A 25,048-nucleotide genomic window follows, 5' to 3' on the forward strand; every position below is an offset into this window, starting at 1 on the left:
ATAAAAAATAAATAAATAAATAAATAAATAAATGAATAAATAAATGAATAAATAAATAAATAAAAGTGGGTAGAAGTTGAGAACTTAAGACGTCATTGTGGCTATTAGAAAAACATTCAAAGTATCGTGTTCTTAATAAATTTAATATGCAATGATCTCAGATGATCCCTTGTTTTGATTTAATTTGATTTATATAGATTTTTGACATTATACCAAGCACTGGGACAACTAAGGCCATTCAGCGCTGAAACGGAAATTGACAGTAAAAGTTTTGAAATGTGTAACAGGAGGAAAACCTCGAAGTTGGATAAGTAAGATGGTAGAAAGAGATTATGAACGGAGGTACAGTAAAAGGAATGAAAGTAGTTGCAGCTAGCAGCCGAAGGAACGCTGCAAAGAACCTTAAGTGATGATTCCAACCACCGACGGGGATAATTCCTTTCGTAAACAGGATAATTATGAGTACCACCAGTCAAATTCCTAAAGCAACCCTCAGCATTGGTTAGCTAGACCGAAAGATCAAAACGAACTTCAAACAGACGAAGGCTTATTGGCGTAAGATGGCAGCACCTGTCAAAGGCAGTAGCAGTGATTTCCTGGTCTTGTGGTAGCAAGGGTCTCCCCATGAGTAGCTATATTGATTAGTCCATCACTATAAGTTTATGGCCAACTTAGTGGGTTTTGCCACTGTGTTTAATTTATATTTACCGAAAACTGATAATTATACATAATATGAGATTTACGAAAAGGAAAGGGCTAGAAGATGAATTGCCTCCAAGAAGGTATGTTTTCGGTAGCCATTTAGCGGTCAGCTCAGTATGATAAACCTGAACTTTTCCATAAGGTTTATTTAATCTATATGTTCTTTCATCATAATTCCAGTACTTTGCGATGCTCATTTCTTCAAAATATATTACGGTTAGCCTTTCTTCTACAGTAAAAGTTTCAGCTTTCTTTTCATTAATGACAAAACTAATGTCCATATACCTGGCTCACAAGGAAAACTTTCGCGTGACGTCATGTCCCCTACGGCTAGCCAGGTATAGCCTGAGCGTCGTCTGACCTAATATACCTAGACCGTGGTTGCAATAACAAACAATTCGGACCTTGCGACGTGCTACTGGCTCACGTGTCACCGACAAAACAAGTAACGTAAAACAGATAAGAAAACTGACAGAAAGTTAAAGAAACCCTCTTTCCACCCAGTAGCTTATTTAAGAAGAAGCAACACAATCTATTTTCACAAATTTAAACCCAGTTCAGTTTAAAAAATTAATTGAATTAATCAATTTTGTCACTGCAGTATGTAATGTAAGACAAATATTGCGTAGGACATGTTGGACTAGTTACCCAAATGTCGAAATAGCAGTGACAGCAGAAAGCAAACGGTGTTCAGGCCTAGTGTCCCGTAAACACTGAAAGGTTGTGTCCATTTCAGGTAGTTAATCAAACTTTACCGGCGTAGTGCCACAAATTAAGTATCATGCGTATTGAAAGTACTGCTCATGGGTACATCGGACATTGTTTTTATTTTTATCTCGCTCCTAGAGTTTAGACCAAGTAGCCAGCTTTGCTGACGTAACTCGAATCATTCTTTGTCATCTTTCAGCCACAGATTAGCAACTTAGCGCAAAAAATTGGACAAGACTGTCCACAATGTTCCCAAATAATAGCAATACAATATAGATCAACATACTAGAAACATGATTGATTGGTCTTGTAAAGCTGCAATGTATACCATTCTATGAACGATTTTTCTGTAAGGACTATTGTAAAATTATAATTAGTTGTAAGCATACACTACATTGCTCTGTATTCAACCCCAGAGAAACAGGAACAATAATTCCCCAATGAGCATAACAGTCAAACTGAAACATTATGTCTGTTATGCGGCTATTAGAATATACACCTGATGTACATGCTAAAGTATAATAACGCTTGTTTCCGTTAACACTTAACAACGATCGCTCACCCCCAGAATGAGTTATTTGGTATTATGTCGTAATTAACAGAATATTCGTTATTGTTTTATAACAGAAGTACTTCGTCCACCATTAAATTGTCTGTATTCCGGTGTGTTCAGAAGGTAAAGTCAAATTCATGTATAGTGTCGCAGATAACCCGAGTTTAAGAACAGCAACCAGAAACGAAGGGTGGAGACTATATGACGCAACGGTCCAAACCGACCTTCCATTTCCCACAGGAATCAGCAATTCGAGGGACTCTCGGGTCTCTTGGTGACCCATGGCCACTTGCAGTCCTCTCCACGTTCCCCTTCGATCTTCTTCATTCTGCTGATCCTTCCATAAACCACTTTGGACCCGTAGGGAGGTAGTGCTGTCAGTGGACCTCATGCGGTGCACTGTAAGCATTACTTAAGGTTCTTTGCAGCGTGCCTTCATCCCCTGGCTGCAACCACTTTCGTTCCTTTTACTTCACCTCCTTTCATATTCTCTTTCTTCATCTTACTTTCCACCCTCTCCTAACACTTGATTCATAGTGCAACTGCTTTGATGATTTCCTCCTGGTACGCCTTTCAAACCTTCTGCTGTCAATTTCAATCTCAGTGCAGAAGGACCTCATAGGTCCCAGTGATTGGCCTTTGGCTTAAATTCTATATTCAATTCATACCCACTTTGGGCATTCTGCCCTCTTCCATTCTAACCATACGACCTGTCCAACATGCCCTCTGCGATCTTATATAACCAGTTATTAGCGGTTGTCAGGTTAAATCTCTTATTCCTTCGTTGTTTCTTTTTCTCCAAACACCTTCATTTATATCGTAAATGGGACCTGTTACTTACTCAAAATGTCAGATTTCAAAAACTAACAATTTGTTCTCAACGTTGAATCAATTAATTTCCAGCACTGACTATAATCCCTCACGATCAATGAACAATTTTCCAGTACGGCCTGGAAGTACCCTGGGAGTTTTACGACAGGAAAATGCGACCACTCAAGGTCCAGGGCAACACGGATGCCCACTCGGTTGTGGGTCTGAGGGCGAGCATGGCCTTCGCCCCAGGAGGGGATGTTGTCTACATCGCTGAGAGAGTCGTGCCCGTTGAAGAGGTGACAGACTGGCTGCAAGAAGGGAAGGATCTACCCGACATCATAGTAATGGGTGAGGGAACTCATTTTCTGTTACTTTCGAAGGCCCTCCTAATTTGGTCCAACTAGAGGACCCCATTTCTCTGTCAGTTACAGTTACTTATTTGCTTGAATAACTTATTCTTTTTACTTTGTAACTTTTTTTTAGTAGACAGGCTTTAATTAATTTTTTCCAGTTCTTGTGGTAACCCACTGAACAGTTTAGGTGCTACGTATTCAAAGCTATTTATCAATAATCTTCGTTGCATTTCGGCTAATTTAATGTACGAGTATAGTAATTCATGGTCGTACGTGTAGTTATGACTTCGATAGTATATTCATGAAGGTCTTTCAAACATTTAAAAAAGGGCGTATTCTATATATGCTCAATGTCTGTTGTATATTAACAGAATCATATGCACAATGTCTATTGCATATTAGCTGAATCGTATATTATCAAAATGGAAGCTAGATAATTCACACACCTTTATATATATATATATATATATATATATATATATATATATATATATATATATATTATTCCTTTAGGATTCGGTGCTTGGATCTACTCTAGGGCCCATAACAAGCTGCTCTCTTCTCTGATGGCGCCTGACCGTATGATTACACGCTGGCAGAAGATGAAGGACCTCGTCACGAAACTCGCGAAGAGGACGACTGTCCTCCTCGTCCCTCAGACGAGGTTCAGGTAAGGTAACCAGTTATGTTTTCATTTTAGAGGTTTTCAGCACGAGCAAACAGATCCAGGCTTCCAGCTGGGAGTTAGAGACTGGGTACCGAAATTTTCTTAGTCTCGAGCAAGTAAAAGTCCCTTATAGAAGGGTCAATGCACCTCACAAGGTGCACTGTAGGCATTATTTGAGGGTCTTTGCAGCGTCCATTTGGCCTCTAGCTGCAACCTCTTTCATTCTTTTACTGTACCTACGTTCATATTCTCTTTCTTCCATCTTACCTTCCACCCTCTCCTAACAATTGATTCACAGTTCAACTGAGAAGTTTCCTTACTGCATTTTGTCCTTTATTTTCCTTTCGGTCTTCGTGGTCTCTTCCATCCTCGCTGTCCAACTTCTTTAACTTAATCTTTCTACGATTCTAAACTTTCATCAAAGAGCTAAGAGCAAATCCGAGAATCTAGTGTTAATGACCTCATTCCTAAAGCGTGCGTTGGTTCGAGTCCCACCTAGGAAGGGAAGTGCTTCTACATCAATTTCCCCCATTCGGATTCAAGGTTTGCGGAAATATGTGTCACTGAAGTGTGAAGTAATCGGGAAGTGAACAGATCATTGAAGTTATTATATATATATTATATATATATATATATATATATATATATAATATATATATATATATATATATATATGACCCCGACCTGGGTTGCGTGGGATTCTTAAGTTACTGTGGGTCATGCAGAAAATCAAACGCTCAGTGATTAATTTAACACCGGTCTTATATTCTAATGAATTTACACAAGGGCCCGAGTGAAATGAACTTAATATCTATAGTACCGGCGGGATTGAGACCGAGCGAGGAACCGGCAGAGGGCGACGAGGGGAAAGTGCGTCTTTCCCTTCCTCTTGACCGACGGCTAACTAACTGACCCTCAAGGAGACGGCTTGGTTTCCTCTCTCCTCAATACCCCCCAGAAACCCCCGATATATTGCTTCTAGGCCATGATTGGGTCTGGCACCTGTCCTTAGGTCTATTGGCCAATTGAGTTGGCCCCTATAAGGGACGCCCATGCCCAACGGACTTTTTGGGGGATGTTGGGGGTAGGTGACGCTTTCTTCATCTGAGAGAGAATGACCGTTAACGACCTCATGGCGTCTTCTGAGATGTTCAGATATTCTTGGGAAAGTTGTTTATAAGCCCTCTAGAATGGCTTATCACTCCCTCCCCAAACTCCTTTGCGTCCTCGCAAAGCTATAGTCTCTGCCTTGTCCCATCTCGAGTCTCTTTTCTCAAGGTACTGATTTATCTAAATTCAAATTAACTATCTTAAAGGGGGCCATTTGATGTGTGTACAAACTAAAGGTTACAAGTAAATTGAACACGTCTTACAACAACATAAGATCTTTATAAAAAAATTAAGAACAATCACTCTTTCCTGGAACAGATCAAAACCAAAAAAAAAGAAATAATTCAATAAGTTCAGGTTCATAATCAAAACAAAATGGTGAAAACAAAAAGACAGAAAATTTTACACATTCAGCCACTGCCCTTGGCATCACGACACATGGCATCCATTTTTAATGACATTGTATCACGTTAATCTATTAAATTTCTTCAAAATAACAAAAACATAATTTAAACATACACAGAACAAAAATAATGCAATGGAATTTTACGAAAATAAAAAAAAATCTTCCTGGAACATCAATGTGCATTTACTACTATCACATAAAAAAACTCAAAAAATAACTAAAGAACCATAGAAATAAATTTGGAAATTCAGGCACAAACAAACAAAAATTTCATCATCTGTGAAAATAAAAAAAACATTACAAGCATTAGTGTAATTTATGAAAGATAAAATAGGATGGAATCGGTGTTGCGACAAATTTAACACAAATAAAAAACAACAATCAAAATAATAAAATAACGTACATAAGCAACATAACCACATCAAAACAAAAATTACACATAAGAATATGATCCACAGGTAATAACATTTGTTCCGAAAATAATTTGGACAAGTTATATCAAACAACATAAATTCGTGACACATTTCAATCTGATCGAGATAACAAGAAATAAAATAAAAAAAAAATAAACAACTGGTATGATTCTGAATCCTAGGCAAAGACGTGGGTTGGCATTTACAGACTCTGTTCACTGACCCCTTTCATTTACTTTGCAACAGCATTTACGTATGACATAGGCTCGGGAGCTCAGTCTTGTGCTCTCGGTGGGGCGCCCACTTGCGCTCCAGTATTTCTTTCTGACTCGTCTCCCAGGTACCCGGCCAACCCCGGGTACGGGGGTACTGGTTTATTGGTGTAAAACACTACGCTGTCCTCGAGCACCGGACGTAAGTGCGACAGGTGGTGCTCGCTCACAGCCCCTGTGCGAATATGCTGAATCACAGCAGAGGAGTGCTTGATCTCCTTCACACGATACGGTCCCCATCCCATATGACGGTTCGAGCTTGTGTTTCGACAGTTGCATTTTCTTCAAGTAGATTCGATCTCCAACCTGTATTGGGGAATCGTGAGCTCGAAACCGTCTGTCGTACCGCAAGCGGTACTTTTCGTTTGCCCTCAACAGCAGACGTTGCGTAGCTTGGAACACACGTCGGGTCGCGTTACAAAACCACACCCGGTACTGTTCCACCGTATAAAGGGGCATCTGTTGAGGGTCCAAGACCACCGAATACGGCAGTCGGATGTCTTGTCCATACATCAAAAAGAAGGGGGTGTCCCTAATCGAGCTGTTATATGCGGCATTAATAGCCATCTCAGCCGTCTGCAACAGAGACGGCCAGGAAGTCGGATTATCCCCGATGAGATATTTTAAGATGTTGACTACCTCTCTGTTGTGAGACTCAACGAGTCCGTTAGCAGACGGCCGATAAGCTGCGATGGTAACATGATCTACTTGTAAGAGGGCCGTAAACTCGCGAATTAGTTCATTTACGAACTCACGGCCGTTGTCCGACACTAGTATTCTGGGACACCCAAATCGATTTACTAGCGAATGCAACGCTTTAGCCACTTCCTTTGCCGATTTGTCTATCATTGCGCACACATGCGTGAACCGCGTCTACAAATACACAAATATATCTAGGTTGTCCTTGCACTGAAGGTAGTGGTCCTACCACATCCATATGCACTCTATCCCACTTCACCGGCACCACAGGCCATAAGCGGGCCTTCGGAATCACCGTTCTGTGCTTTTTCATCATGTTTGCATACATGACAATTACTTACAAATTTAGTTATGTCCCTACGCATGCCAACCCAAAAGAAATGTTCACGGGCTCTTCTAAGAGATCTTTCTATACCTACATGCCCAGCATAAGGCTCGAGGAAGAACGACTCGGGCTCGGACATCTCCGGGCCTTTTTTCATATTTACACAACAAGACGTCATCCTCAATGAAGAACGCGTCTTTTGACAGATGCACAGAACTCGGGAACTCGTTGCTCTCACCTTTCACACAAGCCTTGATCTGACTAATCCAAGCTTCAGACACCTGACTTTCAACCAATTCTCGCACACTCCAACACAAAAATCAACCACACTTTCATTCTCCGGGCATTTATTCTGGAATCCCCGGACGGAGTTCCACCTGCATTTGACCCGCTACCGCCTCGGGCATTCTCATCCACCTGAGAGTGCTTGCGAGATTCCCGTTTCCTGCGCGTCGCGTTTACGTTTGTTTGACTGTCATTGTTCGGAACTGTCGGAACGTTGCTGGCACTAATCGCCTGCAGTGCCTGCGCCACCAACGTCACGAGGTTTCTTTTGTCGTTCTTCCTTGCGCCTTGCGGCACGAGTTGTTACTCGTATGATGTTCCTGGAGAGAGCATCAGCCACCCTATTACTTTTCCCTGGGATATGTTTCAATCTTTATGATGTCAAACTCTAAAATTCGCTCGATCCATCGAGCTTGGCGATTTGTAATCTCGCTCTTCTTCAACAGATATGTTAATGGTTGATGATCTGTGAAAATCTTTATTTTGTGTCCCAGCAAAAAATAACGGTGTCTCTCCAGCAACCATAAGACCGCCAAAGCCTCTCGATCGAAGGTACTATAATTTTTCTCTGCCCCTTTTAATGCGCGTGATGCAAACCAAACTGGTCTTTCATTACCTTCATCGTCAATCTGGGAGATTACTCCTCCTATCGCAATATCACTTGCGTCTGTGGTCACAAAAAAAAAGGGCGATCGAACCTCGGATAAGCCATGAGTTCGTCGCTCATTAGTGCATCTTTTAATTTCTGAAAAGCTGCTTCCTCTTTCTCACCCCATTGGAAATCAGGTTGCTTCCTTAATGCGTCTAACGTCTCGCTATCTGTCGAAGTTCTAATGAACTTCCGATAGTAACCCGCGAGTCCGAGGAAGCTGGCTACATCTTTCGCATGTTTTGGTCGTGGGAATTCTTTAATTGCTACAACTTTATCGGCACAAGGCTTAAGGCCTTCAGAAGTTACTATAGGTGCCCCAAAAATTCTACTTCGACCTGGAAAAACTTAAATTTTTCTAAATTTATTTTCATCCCATGACGCTTTAATGCTTCCAAAACTTATCTTTATGCTCCTCTACAGTAGCACCAACTACAATGATATCATCTAAATGTACAAAAACTCACAATGCTAATTATAGAGGCTAAAACGCGTATCATTACTCGTGAAAATGAGCTGTAAAATTCTTCAACCTGAAGGGAAGGAAATTATATTCATATAGCCGATTGCTATAAACGCCGTTTTCTCTTTACTTTCATCATCAGGGCAAGCCTTGAGATCCAATGTGGCGAAAAACTTACTCTCCTTTACTTTAAGTAAAAGCACTTCGATCGAGGGCAATGGATAGGCATTATCCTTGGTAATGGCATTAGCTCCGGTATTATTACTTAACTAAATTAATTATTATTTTATTTCATTTTATTTATTTATTTTTTATTTATTTTTTTTTTTTTTTTTTAGTCATTTATTTACTTTTCCATTTTTTTTTTTTTATTATTTTTCTTTCTCTCTTTACCTAACCCGGGGCATTGACCAGTGATCTTAAATGGACTCGTATCATTAGTACTTGAAAAGAATAACAATCTGGTTTAACTACGAGAATCTCAAAGAGGTCAACACCCAGGTAACTACTACTAATAACAATAAATTTAACATTAAAACACTATTGGTTGGTGTTCTTCTCGACAACCACTTTGGCTATTTGAGGAGAGGCTCTAGGGGGGGCGGGTTTTGTTTGGTCTCCTACCCTCAAGGTGGAGGACTTGAAAACCGACAATAAAAATGAACAAAATAAAAGAAAATCCATCTACAGTTTCCACAAAACATTAAGCAAGCAATATCAGTGAATTGGTTAATATTCATTGACTCTAATAAGAACAATTCGTAATTAAATTACTCAAACTGCAATCACAGATAAATCACAAAAGGGTTCAGTTACCACAAATCTGATTAAGAAAAGAAATTGACAAATCACTAGTTGATTTTTTTTTACGTTATTCCTGATAAAATAAAATTTCTCAGACAAATTACTTGAATAACTTAAAAATCATATCAAAAGGGACATATCTAATAACACATAACAGAAAATAAACTAATCACAAACGCCTTTTTGATAATATAATATTACAAAAAAAACTTTAAACTACAGTGAATAAAACAAAACAAACAAAAAATTTTTCAAGGTGGGTTGCCCAAATTTTCACACCCACTGTTTAAATTCTTCACAAAGACCCTTACTGACACTTATTCACGCTGGTCAGTAATTACTCTCCTCGTGTCCCTTGTGCCAAGGAAGGATCCCAGCTGACCCTCCTTCCTCCCTCCACGTCGCCGTCCCCTTCCTCTTGAGGGGAGGGGAGGAGTGTCTTGCTACACTCCCGGGGCCCTGCTGTCGTCAGCCGCCATCCGACGGCTGTCAGCTTTTCTTATTCTACGATCATTCTAACTTCCAACAGCTTGGTCTATGCCAGACGAAGCTTACAGCTCACACTCCCCCCATTCATCCTGAAGGTGAATACCGTCTCCTCAACGGCTAGAGGGGCTAGGGGAAGGAGGAAAGTGCCCATCTCCTTCCGACCCATTCCCGCTCTTGAGGGGGGTGTGCTGTCCTGTAGGGGGAGTCCCCTACTCCGACAGTCTCACTCTGCTACTCTTCGGGGGGGAGAACTGGTATCCCTCCCGCTGCCCAACAGGGTTTCCCCTGTTCTCTTGGGCGCACACAGCTGACTCCAGGCACTCTTCTTTCCCTTGGCGGGAAAGACTTTTGGCGGGCGCTCATTGCTGTCCGCCATCTTTGCTCCGTTCTTTGTCATCGCCGATGGTCTGCGAAGGCACTGCTGATCACTGTGCTCGACGATCACCTCCTTCCACTTGCTATCGTAACCACGTCTGGCTGGTTTTTTATTTGGGGAGTGCAAATCTTCACTCCAATCATACGACACTCGTCCTTTCCGTCTTTCCCTCGCTTATACACTGCATAACAGTTTTTCTAGTCTGTTGACCGTTTTATGCACAGCTCGTGTGTGCGTGTATTTGCCCGTTTCACGATTTCTCGCGCGTCCGGTATTGCAATATCGCACGCCGACTTTCTTCGCTATCGACCGCTCGTTACTTTGACATTTAGTTACGTGAAGGCAACGCTCGATAATTTTGCTTAACGTATCACTTCAACGTCGGCCCTTTTGTGTTTGTTGTTTCATGTGACCGCTCCGTCGTGTATTTTCCGATCATAAAGACACTGAACAATTTGTCACCGAAATCCGCGCCTCGAAAGACAGATCGCTATATTTACTGTTAATTAGCGCTTCGCAGCGAACCCCACACACCTGACACCAAAATTATGACCCGACCTGGTTGCGTGGATTCTTAAGTTACTGTGGGTCATGCAGAAATCAAACGCTCAGTGATTAATTTAACACCGGTCTTATATTCTAATGAATTTACACAAGGGCCCGAGTGAAATGAACTTAATATCTATAGTACCGGCGGGATTGAGACGAGCGAGGAACCGGCAGAGGGCGACGAGGGGAAAGTGCGTCTTTCCCTTCCATCTTGACCGACGGCTAACTAACTGACCCTCAAGGAGACGGCTTGGTTTCTCTCTCCTAATCCCACCCCCCAGAAACCCTCCCCGATATATTGCTTCTAGGCCATGATTGGGTCTGGCACCTGTCCTTAGGTCTATTGGCCAATGAGTGCCCCTATAAGGGACGCCCATGCCCAACACTCTTTTTGGGGGATGTTTGGGGGTAGGTGACGCTTTCTTCATCTGAGAGAGAATGACCGTTAACGACCTCATGGCGTCTTCTGAGATGTTCAGATATTCTTGGGAAAGTTGTTTATAAGCCCTCTAGAATGGCTTATATATATATATATATATATATATATATATATATATATATATATATATATATATACTATATATATATATATATAAATATGTACATATATTATCTCACGCAGGCCACACGTTGTGAAGTCTTCAGTACCTCATAATGAATCAACCGAAGCCAAGATAAAATGGTGGCGCGAGCTGCTTTACAAGGAAAGTTTCCTTGATCACTCCAACGACTGGATCGACAAAGTGATGGTTAGTACTCTCTCTCTCTCTCTCTCTCTCTCTCTCTCTCTCTCTCTCTCTCTCTCTCTCTCTCTCGTAAGCCTAATGAAAAACGTGACAGCAATTTACGTTTTAAATCATTAAACACCCATAGTGGCCATTTGAATCTCTCTCAAGTTCTAATTTAAAAAATGTAACAGTGATTTATTTAAGAAATAAAAAATAAATATCCTTTGTGACCACTTGAATTTTTAATGTTATGAATTCCCCCCCCCCCACCCAAACTTCTCTCTCTCTCCACTCTCTCTCTCTCTCTCTCTCGTCTCTCTCTCTCTCTCTATTCTCTTCCTCGCTCTCTTTCTCTCCTCTCTCTCTCTCTCTCTCTCTTCTCTAACTAATAAGAGCAGGACCTTCTTAACCCATTTTACCCTCTAACCCAGAGCCACTTCGCCCGGGGAACGGGAGCTATTCTTTGGGATTCGACCCTCCCCATGAACTTGGCCAACGTCAGGGAATGCGGCCTCCTGACGCAGGGACAGCAGGAGGACCACCCTGCATACAGCGACGTCATGCACTGCAATGACGGCCACCATCCGGCACCTCTCACTCTGCAAGACGAAGTCACGATGCTCCTGAATCTGTTGTGCAACAAGGACCTCAATGCGGAAGACGAGCACTGTTGCTCATGACATTTTACGCAGGCTTGGATATCAATTAGTAAGTGCGCCCATGCCGTCAAAAATGACAGTAATATAAGAGAGCGCTGAGACACCAAGTCCCGGAGATCGGCTCAAGGTACTCTATCTTCGCTATGAATAATTGTGGCCAGTAGTCAGAGGCCGGCTGCTTGCTGATCTATAATTCTAAATGTGGCGTTCATTACATGTACAATATCGTTACGCGAGTAAAATAAATATATGGATATACACTGCATCTTATTGTACATACAAACATTTGCGCACAAAATAAATATATGGATATATATATATATTGATATGCCCTGCATCTTATTGTGCAAACATTTGCAATTTTGAATGGAAATTGCTGACTCGGAATTCAAGTGGTTTGACCGGCTTTTGGCACCACTGACTTCAAAGCGCGGAATTTTCCGAGTCCCTCTCTCATTACAGAATCAATTAAGTTCCTATTTTCAAGGGGAAAGGGGCCAGACATCCGAACGCTATAAAACTTTGCTTGAATTCAAACAGGAAATCTCTACTTGCCAATTGACAGTCAAATTGTTATTTATATCTCATCGGTGCGTTAATAGCTCATGGTTTTTACTAATAAAGTTCTCAATAATAATATCTAATATCCTCAAGTGCAAATTTGCCCCTCTCTTTCCTCCGGATATAACTAGTTTACGCACTGGTGTAAACTGGTTTTACAAAAATTAGAATAAGCAGTGACTTTGCTAAGAGATGGATAAAAAATAAAAAAACTAGTTTCAGGCAGGGAAGAGAATGTAATGGCCAATAATTGTACCCTGTTAGACATCTGAGGCACCAATCCAGTTAGAAGAAAACGCTGTTGTTTGTGTCTGGCAAAGTTTGAAACGGCCTTTAATAGTGAACGGTGAGAGGGTTTGAACCTCAACCTAATACTGATTTGCAAGATGATTATGTGAAATTATACTCGTGAGGTTGGTCTCGGTCAGTGGTTTCCAACCTGCGGGGCGCGCCCCCCTTGGGGGGCTCGAAGGGCTGCCAGGGGGGGCGTCAATGCTTGATGAAGGAGATAATTATATCTGAAAACTATTAATTATGATGGAATTCAGAATTTCAAAATACTGAGAAAATATTTCAGATATAAATATGAAATTTAGTTGTCTAAATATATAGACTTTTCAAAATTCTATATTAAGGAATTAATATATATATATATATATATATATATATATATATAATATTGTGAATTATTGACATGTGCCGACTATACCAGTAAATTACATTATTTAAGGAAGGGAAGGTGGGAAGGGGGCGCAAAGAATGTGCCATTCAATGAAGGGGGGCGAAAATTAGAAAAGGTTGGAACCCACTGGTCTAGGTGGTATCTTTCACAAAAGCTTATCTTGGTAAGTACTGGTAAGACACTTGTGACCGGACTCCTTTCGTCTGGGGCGCTAATAGTTTGTAAAATCAAAAGGAAATTCTAGCTGACGAATGTGAGATATGTTGGTTCGACAAGAAGGTTAAAGAGAAAGAAGGGAAACTTGGAAACTTTAGTGGATAAGCCACAGTACTCGTAAAAATAGTAACATGTCGCTTTGTTATAGTTTGAGAACTGCAGACGATGTGCATCAGCTGCAAGTAAATAAAAATAAGGGAGAAAAATCATTAAACCAGGTGTATATTACGGTTGTGTCAGGTAAAATTAAAAGTAGGATATGGTTCTCTTGCCCTAACATATTGTATCGTACCCTACTGTGATCCAAAGGTGTCTAGGGCTCTAGGCTAAGCAAGCTTCCGGGAAAACAGGTGCTATAAAAATATATATATATATATATTATATAATATATATATATATATATATATATATATATATATATATATATATATATTATAAAGCGGACCGCAAGATACTAAGCCTTGCAATCGCCGTTGGTGTGTTTAGATAGCGTTGGTTATTTAAACAATTCACTCGGCTTTGCTTAGGATGCAGACTTAAACCCGTACATTCCAGGTAGTCGGTATAAAGTGGGGATTATACGAAATCTGAATCTATTGATATTGCAGTCGCGTTTAAAGTATAACGAAAAGATGAAATCAAGATTCCCGTTTGAAGGGCAATAAAAACAAAAGGGTAAATGAAGATAACAAAATTATATGGACCACCCCAGTCACCGTAGGGACTGTCTATAATTATTCATCTGGGTCATATCATATGACATGAATAAAGCTAAAAACCGAGGGTTTAAAATATCGGCGTGCACACTTCATAAGGAATGAACATTACGGCACACACGGACGCGTATGTATGTGCACGTGGAACGAATAAATTGTTTTCGAAATTCAAGTTTAAAATGAAGAGAAAATGTGTATGAGGGGGAAAACTGGAGACAACAAATAGGGAAATAGAGATAGCCATGACGCTTCGTCATAGTTAAGTTGATAAATGGCTAGTTTCTTTTATATCAACAACTTTGGGGTGTTTTCCAATTCTGCGCGACGTAACGCTCTCTCTCTCTCTCTCTCAGAATCTACTCTCTCTTTCTCTCAATCTCTCTCTCATCTCTCTCTCTCTCTCTCTCTCTCATGTCCTTCCAACTCATTAAATTAATGTATTTTTAGTTTAAATCTATTATATTTAACAACCTGAATGGGTCCTTTGAAGTATGTCCCGGATTCCAAGACCAAAATGAAGTCGAAAATCAAGCTGATTGTCAATGGTAGTATAGGTTAGTCTATATGCTGCCTTATAAAATTCACATTTAAAAACTGAACTGATTGGACGTTAGAAGATATCTACGATATTAGATGAATATTTAGGTTGCAGGTAAAAAAGTAGGGCAATCCTACATTAGAGCTCCACACGGAGGTATCTTTATTGGTGGTTTTACAGAACAACATAGGAAACAAAGGTGTTTTTAATACAGTACAGGCGAGATCATTATTGCGAAATCTGCCGACTTTTGTTTGTTTTCATGCCCTTCCCAGAGAGGATGATACTAGACGCAGTGCGTTTCAGCATAATTATCAAAATGAAGGAGCAACTACTGATCTGAGGTGCAAATTATGTCAAATAATAAGAGATTTAAAATGAAAAAAAAAAGCCGGGATGACTTTTGTATCGTCTCCCAAATTGCCGTTTTCTCTTACTACAACTTAAAGAAAACGTTATTTCACATTACTTTATGGGGAACTTTTAGACTGAAGATTTTATCTCTAATCATAGCCTGCTGTTATACACATGCACATTTGTTATATATATACTCCTGTAATTTAGGATTTACGCAAACTAGCCAGTACTGATAGTGAAACTGAGGTTTTGAAAGTTCGGAATCTTGGCATCAAAGGTTTTGTTAATTAAACCGGAGAAATGTAGGATAGTTGTCCGATGCGTTCTCCTTACAAACAAAGTTGAAGTTAATCGGCAGATTTGAATTACTATTAACCTGTTCTCTTTTAATAGCGTTATGTTAAATATTATATTCCAAGACCGAAGTCCTCCCAACGCCTGTGAAAAGCAGCAACCTTCAGTTTTAAAATCTGGCCAACCCCCTGGCTTGCAAGTCCTTATATTACTGGAAAATCTTAATGTTTATGATAACGTTCTAATTGATAAAGTATACTCATACAAGAAAATTATCTCACTTGGTGTATTACTCTGGTAACTACGTATTCAGTACGCTAACAGTAACCTAAATCATCATTCTGTTGTTATTTGATACTCTTACGGCGCACTGAAAGGAATTACGAAACAAAACTGTTCGGGCACGAAGCTGGAGGTGACGTCGTGAGGGAAGAGATCTGTGCAAGTGCCCCCTCCCCCACCCTATCTCTCTCTCCTAGCCTTGTGAGGCAGTGGTAAATGCGCTCAGCCTAGGTCACTGACCTCGGCTCAACCTACAAACTGAAGGACCGGCCACGGTCTTATTTGAACCATGAGCCAAGTGTTCGATTCTTGGACCGGGATAATGGGAGCATTCCCCCAAAAAATCATTATACCTCTGTTAACTGAAGCAGTTCATTCAGTATCTCTTGTTGGTCGAATACTGTGGGTCGCAACTAAGGTGGAAAGCAAAAGAAACAGAATAACAGCGGATGTGAGTGTTCATTACTCCTGCCACATATTCATCATCGAGGTTTTGCTATTCTTAAGCTGCTATCATTCTTTCCAGTGACGTAGATAAAGAGGGAAAAAAAAGAGGTTAGCCACCAATGACCGGGACATACATAATGTTTATTCAGGAACTAAACATTAGCAAGTTTATTACAATATTAAAACGTAAAACATGCCAAACTGTTAAAGATCAGTTTTAAACATTCACTTACTTAATATAAGGCTATTACAATATGTCCTATTTATCTAACAATCCGTCGAATACTTCAGACATCGAGCGCCTCAGTGGCGTGGTCGGTATGGTGTTGGCGTGCCACCTCGTTGGCCGCGAGTTCGATTCTCGGGCATTACACTGAGGTGAGAGAGATGTGTATTTCTGGTGATAGAAGTTCACCCTCGACGTGGTTCGGAATTCACTTCAAAGGCCGTTGGTCCCTTTGCTGAATAACCACTGGTTCCATGCAACGTATGAACACCATACAAACAAACTTCGGACATCAGTATTACAGACCACAACGACAATTAAAGTAAATATGCTCCAAACACGTCTACATGTGCGAAGAAATGTTTTCGTTTACGGTAGCAGACGACTAAGGCCACACAGTGGCAAACTGTTTGTTTGTTTGTTTGTTTGAATGGTGCTTTTACGTTGCATGGAACCAGTGGATATTCAGCAATGGGACCAAAGGCTTTTTACGTGACTTCCAAACCACGTCGAGAGTGAACTTCTATCACCAGAAATACACATCTCTCACTCCTCAATGGAATGCCCAAGAATTGAACTTACTGCCACCGAGGTGGTACGCCAACACCATACCGACCACGCCACTGAGGCGCTTGTCAAAATCCGTGTCGTTGGTTTGGATACGGATCGCCGAAAGTCAGCCAGTGAAGGTACTTAGGTTTTAAATAGATAGTAATAGGCCTGGCATAGACCTTTGTCGTCACTGTTGTGTTTAATAACAAAATCAGTAATCTAGTACTGTTGTACTGCTACTTATACTTCCGGGTTCCCAGTCATTTTTTCGGAATGGTTATATGAAGCATAACCCTAGCATTTTAAAGTTACACGAGCCATCTACCAGTTGATCCAACTCCTTCTAAATACTGACAAACTGATATTTATAGTTAAGCCTGCTTAACGCCTCTTGCTAAGCGAGACCCTTGCTTATAAGGATTCTTCTTCCTTTTTATGAAGTGAAGAGATTTGAGACGTTTTTGGAACTGTGAGACACTTCCTCTTCCTAAGTGACTTTTAGAAATATAACTTTGGTTGTTATATTAGGTATTTTTATTTTTTCAAGTGGAATATTTTCAAAATGAATGTTTTTATCTTTTTTCTACTTAAGCGTTCGATGCCGAGTTGATCACATTAATAAAAAGTCGAGTTTTACGTTAGACAAAACTTCGGTAAGCCTTATGATACGTGCTTCGTTTAATCTTAAACATGGGCGGAAGACTGATTCCACCTTCCCTCACTACTTATACTACATATTCCTATGCAAATGTGTGCGTGTGTGTGTGTGTGTACAGACTCGTAAGACAACATTCAGTTAAATTGTCGTTTGTTTCTTGTGTATAAACACAAAGTATCGCAAATGTTAAGACAAATATTTATAAAATAAATTTCCCTCAAAGAACTCTTAACCTATAATGTTCTCATAGATTGGTCCTAAACAGGTCTCCATTCTCTCTCTCTCTCTCTCTTCTCCACTTCAGATTTAGCAGGTGCTACTTGTATCGGTGCCCTGAGCAGCACATCCTGGAGTAAAACTCAAGCGAAGAAGGGAAGGGAAGAAAATGAGATGGCACTTGAAGATGGTGAAATCCTCTTAGTCACAGAGAAACCGTAGGATTACTCGCTTGACCCTACGCAGGGCCACGTGCGGTCTGCTCTTCGTTTGTTTACTCTTTGAGTCGCTCTTCTTCTTCTGCTTCTTGTGTTTGCAAATCAAATCTTTCACTCGTGTGTTCCCTCACGTTTTTCACTACAACCTTAATGTTATGGTAATCCGCACGATGACACCATACAGCGTACGTACCTTAGGATGCAGCGCACGCTGATCTCATTTCCTTTTTTTTAACTTCGATGCTCGCGAACAATATTGAAACGTGACTGTATCACAAGACAGGAACGATTTTTTTTATGCTCATCTAGTAATCCTGCAGTCAAGTACATCATTTAATTAAGCATCACGTTCTTCAACTTTTCCCCTTTAAACGCTAAGCTAACCAGTTTAATTATAACGTTGCTGATAACAATGACAACTGTTTGCCAGAGATGGTTGTTCGATACCGGGGAATCAGCAAAATCATATATGTCTGAGGAAACTATACCAAGAATCGCTAAATGAGATTATATACAACCTGTTACAGTCCACTGACTACCACTTATATAAATTTACAAGTAATACTTCCTGCCAGCGTGGTATTTGAATTTGATTCAGAAATGAAAGTATTTAGAGGCTGTCTATAGTCTTGTTTATTATTTTTGTGATGGAAAATAGCATTAATAATGATATAAAACATTTGTGTAGTATATACGTAAAAGTTAGGGGTGCGGCTTGGTTTACAATGATAATATTACTCAATAACTTAGCCCTGTCTTAGGCTTATGTAGTTAGTCGTAACCAATTAAAAAAAATCACCTTAATATTTTCACGGTAAAAAGGCCGATACAGCGGGTGCGTCTCCCACGTCACAAGAAACACTGGGGATGTTAGAGAATTCAATATTTCTTTCCTAGGACCTAAAGCCCGCAAATCTAGTTCCTAAGACTCCTTAAACTTTCCCAATCCCTTCTAAAGTTTTCTAAATACTTTACAATATTGGCATCTCACGTATGAGATAACCAGAAAGAGAGAGAGGAAAGAGACTGATAAACATTTGAATATTTGCGAAACTCTTGAATTCTCGAATCCTTTCACAAAGCGCTCTGGCTACTATGCAAGCACTCAACAGGTTCTCTACGACGAGGACAATCTGCAGAAGACCATGGAAAGTGGTCACCCTCCTACTTTTTCTCATTTCCTTGTTCCACATATATATATATATATATATATATATATATATATATATATATATATATATGTGTGTGTGTGTGTGTGTGTGTGTGTGTGTGTGTATAGTGTGTATATAGTATATATATATATATATATATATATATATATATTATATATATACATATAGATACATTCGGAGATTTATAATAAATCGCCATAAATTTGTGTATATGTTGGTAATTTCGGAATCATGCTGAGACTGCGACAATCTATGATTAAAATTGATGAGCTGTGCGAACATTATCAATTTCTAAATTTGCTACCTACCAGTTTTTCTGTACATGATATTTTGGCTTTTGGTGAAAAACCCATTCCCAGGATTAGATATTACATATATAGTTTATACTAGTTTACACTTTGGTACAGTATTCCCGCTAAAGATCAAACATAAGCAATACCTTGATATAATATATATATACCTATATACTTATAATAATATATAGTAATAATATATATAAATAGATAATATATCTATAGATAGCTATATATATATATAAGTAAGCGAATCCCACAGAAAAATTTTCCTGTGGGATTCGCTTATTTATGAAGTCACGTGCATCTACAGTGATTTTTTAAGCATATTATATATATATATATATATATATAGATATGTATATATATATATATATAATATATATGATATACATATATATTATATTTAATCTTCTCAGAAATATATATATATAATTTATACATACGTACATACATACATACATATATATATTACATATATCATATATATATATATATATATATATATATATATATATATATATATATATATATATATAGTGTGTATATACGTATATATAATATACACACACACAGAGCGGACCTTTAGCGGGAATGCTGCACCTACGTAAGTATAAACTACTTAATTCAATCATTCTTGTGCCTGCACTGTTTTAGTATATTATACAACACCCCTATTCTCTCGAAAATGTGAAAACTCATTTCAAGTTTTTCTGCTGATTTTCGTTCAGGAGCATATTTCAGATGTAAATTTCAATGATTAAAATCAAAACATTCATAGTAGAGAAAACCTAAGCCTCTGCAACAAATTTCGTTAATTTCGCTATTTTGTCAACATTTCCAACGGAACATGCCAAAACCTTCTCCCAAGTGATTTGCCCCACCCATAACACCGCTTTCCCAACGGGTCCCCCTTACCGTAGGATAGAGTTCAGAGGTAAATTACAGGTTAATTACAATCGACTGCCAAACACTAATGGAAAATTGTTAATAAGCAACCAAAATACTATAGGAAACTGCAATCTTCAATGAAATTACTCAACGCGCCACCATTACTTATATTAACCACAAGTGCTTTCAAAGCTACGTTGAAGCTTGAATGGTAACAGACAATCGCGCTAATGATATAAAAGACTTACATACCATCTTATAAAAGTTTGATTATAACGAAAATTAGAGACTTTGAGCATTATTAACATCAAGAATACGGCTTAGTAACTGGTTGGATTGTTCAGCTGGAGCAAAGCCTAGGTAGGTTAGGTCTAATGCATGAGCAATGGTTCAACGCCATCGTGCAAAATATGGAAACATGACTTTCTCTAGCCCTCACAATGACGATCTTAATAAATTGTAGTAAAAAATAAATTTTCTATTCACCGAAATAAGAAATCTCAACTGATGAACGAGAACGACGTGGTTGAAAACTAGGCCTATGTACTTTGCTATTCACCAAATCTTAGTGGCTTAAAAAAAACTTTATAGGGCGTGGGCCCAATGATTTTGTGTTAATTACAGTTGTGGCCTTCAAGGGGTAACACTGACTGCTTCAACAGACGTGTGTTAGCCTTACGTGAGTATTTGCTAAACTCAGAATGGATATTTAAAGCTGAAAACTAATGAACCGCCTGACATCAATTGACCAATTGAGTTAATGACTTAGTTTTCTGCATCGTTCACTTAATACTAAGCAGAGCAATTACGAAACACTTGTCACGATTCCTCTGGGCAAAAAATCGACACAAAATCTTATTGTATTTTAGTACTGCACCGATACTAGCCTATTAATTAAAAATCTAAATTACTAAGTTCCGGTACTAATGGAGTCTGGAAGAGCACAGAACTTAATGTCTCTTGCTTCAGTCAGAGTTGATCCTCTTCAAAGCAGAAAAATTCAAATTCCTTTCGATATTTCCACGTCTGGCTACTATAGGGACAATCACTGCATGTTTATAGACTTCAAGGGATCCCACAGTTAAAATATCTATACGCTTTAGCACAGAAAAATAAGAAATATATATATTTACAGCATCACGAACGTACGGCGGAACTTGAAGACTCAAGCAACACTGTTGCCAGATTTCCAAACACGATTCTGTACTCCGATCCTCCCTTAGATTACTTAACATGGCTCAGTGTAAATAATGTCTAACTTCCACAATAGAATGCTAACTTTGTTTTTTATTTTTCGTATTAGAAAACTTCTATGGTTATTGCTATAAAAGATCCCCATAACCAAAATTTTGGTTACACTTGAACGCATAGGAACGAAGAATACAGTGGGTGGAAACTCGTGGTATTCTTGATAACAGCCATATGCCACATAGTTTGAAGATTTAAAAAATATTTTTATCAAATGAGAGTGTGAACCACTTGCTAAAGTAGTATACAGTACTTGCTTCACGTAGCATCATCTACATTGCTGTCATCACCATTATCTCAAATGTCACCACACTGTTGTAGAGTACAGGCTTAACCTTACTGCCTTTTCGGATAACATGAATTATTTTCTGACTTGCTTTGAACATTATACGCCTCTCTCTCTCTCTCTCTCTCTCTCTCTCTCTCTCTCTCTCTCTCTCTCTCTCTCTCTCTCTCTCTCTCTCTCTCTTTTTACTCTGATACATTTCGAACACTAGCGCTCTGTTTCAGCCTGAGAATCATTGAGATGTTATTGTCTACGAGTATTTCAGTCCTCAATACTTACCAACGTATTTGGCACGTACTAGCTAGCTCGTGATAGGGTGATATCAATGTTTCCGATACCGTTGGCCTACAATGATTAAGATCCAAACAATTTCTTCAAAACTATTTCTTCAGTAATACATTGAATGCCTATATATACAAAGAGCTCACATATTCTTATGTAGGTCATGAACATGCCGATTTATTTCTACAATACAGTATGCGATACAAGAACAGAAAAGACGAGCTTTTATCAAATGGGCTACGCAGATCAAACCCAAACAGACGATGTGCTTTCAGTAACCATGTTTTATCGCATTGCAGGAACATCAAAAGATATCTGACGGTGCGTCGTGCGAGCGCAAATAAAAGGCATTCTAATAATTTCTTGCGTGTAAATTACGTGAGTAGGCTAATATCCGAAATAGAATGCAAGGAGGTTGAAATATTGCCTGTAAATCTGTTTTGGGGAGGTGGATGGAACAGCCACTGCTAAGCTGGGAGGCGGGAAATTTCCTTTTTAGAATACTTTGCATTATTTACGTAATGTTTTCTTGAGTATGCAGGTCGTTATAATAGTTCAGTAAACTGGGCCCTTTCGGAAGAATTTTGTCAAATAACTTATTGGACAAAAGTTTGGAATCGCATCGAGTTCCAGCCATCTTTTGTGTGCTGATGACATATATTTGGCATAAAAGACTATCTTGGATATGTTTTACTTTTTCATTGTAAGACATTGGAGCTATACTTAGAATTAATGAATAAAACAGTTGACAGTTAGTGAGTAATTCTAATTTATATGGAATGAAAGTGTGCCTACAAGAAGGCCAGTAAAATCAAATATCTGGCGGTAGCATAGTCCTATATAGCGTTTAGCTTGTTCATGCTTCTTGTTCTAGCGGTTAAGGTTATTAAAGGTTATTTTCCGGTTTACGGATGTGGATATTACTTTGGTATCGTAATGAAGTTATTTTTAAATGCAAGCAATTAAATATTACATAGAATTAAGTTTGAATGACAAGAAAATCTTGTGATAAAACTTAATTGTTGGAGCCTAGCATTCGTTTGTATTTGACCTAAGTAGACTATTTGGTACAAGTTCGCCTTTCGTGTGCTTGCAGTGGCATATCATCGATATAAATCGCCATGATTATAATTTATATGAATATAGAGGGTTCAGTGGTTACATTAAATTCAAATGTGTTACTGAAAAAATAGTTTGAATATCGGAAACGTTAATTTTCAACCAATCACAAGCTATCCATGCGGATGTGCCACATATTCACCCGCGGGTAGGCAAATGAGTTGAAATGTCACTATAGTAACCGTCACACACGTAAACTGTTCCTGCACATAATACTCGTATAATATACGATGGCGTATATATACGCCATCTCCATTCTTTAAAAAGTATATATGAAATAAAGACAGTATAATCTCATTACTTCTTTAACAATAATTAGTGCAATTGTATCCTTAAGGCAAACAATTAACAAGGTATCATTTGGTAAATCCATCCCCGTCCCCGGAGGACGCTACTTACGCACTCGATCACGAAGTGATCGCAGATTTCTTCATCGGAAGGAAAAATTCTTCGTTTTGTCGACACAGATAAGATACAGATTGCTATTACAGTTACAGGACCGTAAGATTGTGACGTCAGCGGTGTTCACTCACTCGGTTTTACTGAAAAGAACCCACCTCTTCTTATTACTCGTATGCGTTGAGGGAGGGGCTAGTCCATGATTAGAATGTATTGTATCTGCGTTTGAGATTTGTAAGTTTTATACCATTCTTTCAACGCTGCTTATACTGAAGCGATGGACAGAGGAGTATATGCTCTGGCGATGTTGAATTCATATGTACGGTACATGTATATTTACTGTGGGTAATAAGTAATGAAATATATATTTGTGCATGTATACATGGTAACATGTAAAGGAATCAGAATCTATATATGCTGAAAGCAGTGCAAGGGCTTTACGCTTGGCATGCATTGAATATATATATATATATATATATATATATATATATATATATATATATATATATATCTTTTCTAGATAGTGACTTAAGGGTTTTATCCCGGCATGCATCCACCTTTGCGGCGTGTTTAGTACAAGAATGCTGGGGAGTACCGTAAGAACATAACAAAAGAAAAACTGTACATGCCACTCCATATAAATGACCCACCAAGAAATATTAGTCATTGCTAACGACCCCTAACCATCTAGGACAGATCTGTATACAGTATATATACGTACATACACATATATATACATATATTGTGTGTATGCATATAAGTACGTATATATAATATATTACGTTTCAATGACGGTACTACGAGTCCGTGGGTTTATACCGAATATATCCAGGTTTTAGTTCACTCATCTCATGCGTTGAAAAGTGGCGCCATTAAACTATCTGAGTCTTGGATATGACAGTCCTTTTTCTTCATACACTTCGGCGCACATATGCCAATATTGAACAGAAATATGTTCTTCCCGTAATTTAAAATCAGCCAAAGAAATTATTAATGAATAATTTAAGTTCTATGGTTTAAAGCCATGATAAACAGAATTAACAAAGGAAATCGTGATATAGGACTAGGTCTTGAACTAACATAGCACTCAGTGTTTTGCACCTGTTCAATGTATACGTATATACTATGGGTTCAAGGTCTTCATTCCAAGCACAAGTATTTATATGTACACTGTGTATATGTCCAGTAATGAATGGCAGTTTACAAAATCACGTATTTAACAATATGTGTGTGGGTGTGACGGTTGAATTGCCCAGTCTTGATTCACCTTACCGATGAAGGAGATTGCTCTACCTAAGGGGTGGGGTAGACCAGAGTCAAATATATACTTTGACTCTGGGGTAGACAGCCCATGGCAACCTCCTGTTTCCAT

The 25,048-nt window shown here is 38.9% G+C and overlaps 1 long non-coding RNA gene across 1 annotated transcript; it reads left to right on the plus strand.

The window, feature by feature from the left end:
• Positions 1–2,913: 2,913 nt before the first annotated feature.
• LOC135213817 (uncharacterized) lies at positions 2,914–12,403 on the plus strand. Its single transcript, XR_010314214.1, has 4 exons — positions 2,914–3,124; positions 3,643–3,799; positions 11,259–11,385; positions 11,796–12,403. It is a non-coding gene; the product is annotated as an uncharacterized LOC135213817 (long non-coding RNA).
• Positions 12,404–25,048: the final 12,645 nt, after the last annotated feature.

This window comes from Macrobrachium nipponense, chromosome 43, assembly GCF_015104395.2.
Source record: "Macrobrachium nipponense isolate FS-2020 chromosome 43, ASM1510439v2, whole genome shotgun sequence".
Taxonomy (NCBI): Eukaryota; Metazoa; Arthropoda; class Malacostraca; order Decapoda; family Palaemonidae; genus Macrobrachium; species Macrobrachium nipponense.